Here is a 4,236-nt window from a genome sequence, read left to right as displayed (position 1 = left end):
CTCCTAAACTGCACTTTCTGATTCTTTTCCCCTCGTTTCTTAATTTCCATAAATTTAATACATAACTATTACCCTGGGGATATGAGCAATTCTGTTATAAGAATTTGATTTTTCGATAAATAGATACACTTGTTTAGTGGAGTTTTCTTTCCTTTTTTCCCCTTTTTTCTTTTTTGAAGCATGGTATCTACCTAACAGGGCTGCGGTGGCTCAAGTGGTTAAGACGCTGAACTGCAGGCTGTGGAAGGTCGGTAGTTGTCGTTACCCACATGCTTGTTGATAAAACAATGCAAAAAAGCAATCTTGGTATGCACATCCGTTTAGTCATAAGCACTGGTAAAACACACAAAAAGAAACTTGATGTCATCGTACATATGACCACATTCTACTGAGAGAACCAGTGCAGTGCAGTGATTAGAGTGTTGGACCCGAATCTGGGAGACCCAGGTTCGAATCCTCAATGTGTTGTAGAAGCTTGGTGTGTGACCTTGGACTAGTCACACATGCTCAGCCTAACCTCACAGGGTTTTTGTGATGATAAAATGCAGCAGAGGAGAGTTGCTTTGGGTCCCCATTTTGAAGTTATGAATGAAAAGAAAAAATAAACATTTTTGCAGTGCTTTATTGATGAACGTGCACACTCTGGTAATGTAGAAGAGTGGGAAGGGCATCTTTGCAACGAAGAAATGAAATCTGGGACAAAACTTACATTACCCATTGGGTCTGAAATGACAAACCCGAGGGAGAAATTGGAATGGGGCAAATTTCAGAAAGACCCAGTCCTGCTAGACACAGGTTTTTGCACATTTTCATTTTCCTCACTTGTGCATTCCTGTTGCTTTGGGGTATTTTTTCTATTCTGCATGGGCTTTGCTCCCAGCAAGGGGCTTCCAAGGCAAGTGAGGAGCAGAGGTGGTTTGCCTGTAGCCTTCCTCTGCAGAGTCTTCCTTGGTGATCTCCTGTCCAAGGACTAACCCTGCTTAGCTTCTCCCTACAAGGGGCTTTCAAGGCAAGTGAGGAGCAGAGGTGGTTTGCCTTTGCCTTCTTCTGCAGAGTCTTCCTTGGTGGTCTCCCATCCAAGTACCAACCCTGCGTAGCTTCTCCCAGCAAAGGGCTTTCAAGGTAAGTGAGAGCCAAAAGTGGTTTGCCTGTAGCCTTCCTCTGCAGAGTCTTCCTTGGTGGTTTCCCATCCAAGTACCAACCCTGCTGAGCTTCTCCCATCAAGGGGCTCCCAAGGCAAGTGAGGAGCAGAGGTGGTTTGCCTTTGCCTTCTTCTGCAGAGTCTTCCTTGGTGGTCTCCCATCCAAGTACCAACCCTGCGTAGCTTCTCCCAGCAAAGGGCTTTCAAGGTAAGTGAGAGCCAAAAGTGGTTTGCCTGTAGCCTTCCTCTGCAGAGTCTTCCTTGGTGGTTTCCCATCCAAGTACCAACCCTGCTGAGCTTCTCCCATCAAGGGGCTCCCAAGACAAGTGAGGAGCCGAGGTGGTTTGCCTTTGCCTTCTTCTGCAGATGGTGGTTTCCCATCCAAGGACTAACCCTGTGTAGCTTCCAAGATCTGATAAGGGCAGGCTGTACCATGCTGCCTCCCCTCCCAGATGCCTTGGTAACATTTCTGCTATTAGCCCGCTGAGACCTCTTTTTATGTAAACACAGACTGGGGCATATTGAAATTTGGTGGATGTGCCTTTTCCCAGGGCTTATCTGTTTTCTAACTTCCCTTGCTCTCCAGCAGAGCCAAAGGTGACATTATCTCAGAAGGCATGATTCATCCAATATGCAGCTCAATGCGCTCAGGGAGTCTGTGATGCTAATGGATGCATTTAAACCTGGACTGTCACTGTTTTTGCTTTTTTAGCACAGTTCCAGTAACAGACGCTAACAGTGCTAACCTAGACAGATTTACACCCTTCTCAGCTCATTGACTTCAATGTACTCAGAAGCATGTAACTCTGCTTGGGACAACATGGTCAAAAAAGGGGGCAAAGGTCTTTCCCTTAATGCCTGGGTTCAAAGGTCCCTAATATAGCCTCTTTGCCGAATAAAAGCTCGCAGCAAAGGCATAGCTGAGCCTCTAATGATCACAGGATGTTAACAAACACAATGCTGCCAGAGATTCACAGCAGATTCGAGGCATGACAGCGTTAACAGTGACATATTGATACATTGCAGTGTCTCTTTGATGTGCTCATTTATAATCTGATCACATGTTCACTTTTTTCAGAGAGAGAGAGAGAGAGAGAGAGAGGGGGGACTTCTGTGTGGAATGAATAAAACACAATTGCTAAATGATATGCGTAATCATTCAGTGCTGTCACTGCCAAAAGGTGATTTTGCAGTGACATTGAGAAAATTAGATCTATTCTTCATACAATTATATCGCTACACTTTCACTCTAATGCCATTCTAATTGGAAAGGAGCACTGAAATGTGAAACCAGGCGCATTTTCGCTATCTAATTATCACTCAGTAACTCATTCTTAAAATAGTTTTTTTTGGGGGGAAATGTTTGCTGAGAGCACCGGTCTCATTCTGAAAATGCTCACCCGTGCCCTTTAGGGAAAGTGATCATAAGTAAGAAACAGAGCATAGCGTGGTAGTTAAACATATGAGCTCTGAGCTCGGGATACACAAAGGTAAAGGTCACTTTGTGGAGCACAAATCTTGCCTTTTAAAATTTTGTTTCATTTTTAAACGTTGTGGTGAGGCTTTTTTTGTGCTGGTTTTTATTGTTGACCTTTTATTGTTGCACCCTTTTTGGTCTTTATCATTAACTTCATTTATAGTGCACCTTTCTCCCTATGGCTCAAGGCAGGTGACCAAATATCATTTATGCAAAACTGGTACAAAAAGAACACTGAAAAGATGCTAATTTTAATGGCTGCAATTCAGGAGAAAGACAGCACAAAGCCAAGTGTCAATGTAATGTTGACCCTTCAAGGTCTGGTTAGATCTGAGTCCAGTAGGACCTCTAGCCTCTAGCCAAGAAGACTTTCTGGGAATCAGCTTTCCAGAGTCAACGCTCCCTTCATCAGACACAAGTAGGAATGGAGATCTCTGAGTCCTTTTCCAGGTTCAGGTTGCAGAGATGTGTATTGCCATGTAAAGCTTTTTCTGCTGCTGATGGACACTTGAGTAGACGGCCTGCAAGAGATGCTGGCCAAGCTTGTCCCACCCCCACAAGCCCAGTGCTCCAGGCAGTCGCTGGGACCTCCGTTCCCGAAATCCAGTCCTGAAGCTTTGGGGCTGTGGCTCAGTGGCAGAGCATCTGCTTGCAGAAGGCTTGCAGAAGGTCCCAGGTTCAATTCCTGGCATCTCCCGTTAAAGGTAGGAGGTGATGTGAAAGACCTCAGCCTGAGACCCCGGAGAGCCACTGCCAGTCTGAGTAGACAAGACTGACTTTGATGGACCAAAGGTCTGGTTCAGTACAAGGCAGCTTTATGCGTTCATGCCACATCCCAGATGCGACTCAGGTGTTCCAAGGTCTTGCATGTCCCAAGGTCTTGGCCAGGGTCTTAAAGGATCTCAGCAGTTCTTGGTGAAGGCATGCTGAGATCCTTTAACTGGAGATATCAAGAACTGGACCTGAACCCTTCTGCAAGCAACGTGTGGGCTCTACCACTGAACCACGGCTTCTCCCTTCCTTAGTCCTTTGTGGCACTCTGCATAAAGCATTCCCATTGTCTCTTGCTGAGTTTGCTGTTACCGTTACATGCCTATGAGATATGTATTCCACACATCTCTTCCATCACACAGATGTGAAGAGGCTTCCCATCTGCCCCTCCAGACAAGTACTCATGATGAATATATCTAATTCTCAATATGGCCAAGTCTATGGATTTTTAAATCCACAGACTGGGGCAATGGTCAGGGAAGACAGACCTTTTTGTAAACTTGAGAAAAGCCCCAGGTTTGCAGAAAAAATCTTACATCTAAAAAACAAAAACAAAAACACTGTGGAGTTTAACCCCCCCCCCTAATAGAAGCAGTGCCTGTAGCTTTAAGAAACAAATGCCCTCTGTAGCCATTGCTAAGCAACCACAATAGTATTGCCAGTTGAAGCCTTGGTTTCTTTCAGTAAAAGTCAGGGGGAGGGGGCGGTCCTTTTCTAGGCCTGTTTTGGCCCTTGAGGGAGGACTTATTGGGGTCAGGACTAGCAGCAATGGCAACCATAGGTAATTTGAAACCATGTGACTTCCATGACTCACCCAGGACTGGCTGTTCACTATTGTTCAACAGCA

The 4,236-nt window shown here is 45.3% G+C and overlaps 1 non-coding gene across 1 annotated transcript; it reads left to right on the top strand.

Moving 5' to 3' along the window:
* The first annotated feature begins 3,237 nt into the window (after nt 1-3,237).
* On the top strand, nt 3,238-3,315 carry TRNAC-GCA. Its single transcript is given in 2 exon segments — nt 3,238-3,273; nt 3,280-3,315. It is a non-coding gene; the product is annotated as a tRNA-Cys (tRNA).
* The last annotated feature ends 921 nt before the right edge of the window (nt 3,316-4,236 follow it).

This window comes from Gekko japonicus, unplaced genomic scaffold (genome assembly GCF_001447785.1).
Source record: "Gekko japonicus isolate JY-2015 unplaced genomic scaffold, Gekko_japonicus_V1.1 scaffold1216, whole genome shotgun sequence".
Lineage (NCBI taxonomy): Eukaryota > Metazoa > Chordata > Lepidosauria > Squamata > Gekkonidae > Gekko > Gekko japonicus.
The sequence above is the reverse complement of the archived record's forward strand: the minus strand, read 5'-3'. Positions and strand labels throughout refer to the sequence as shown.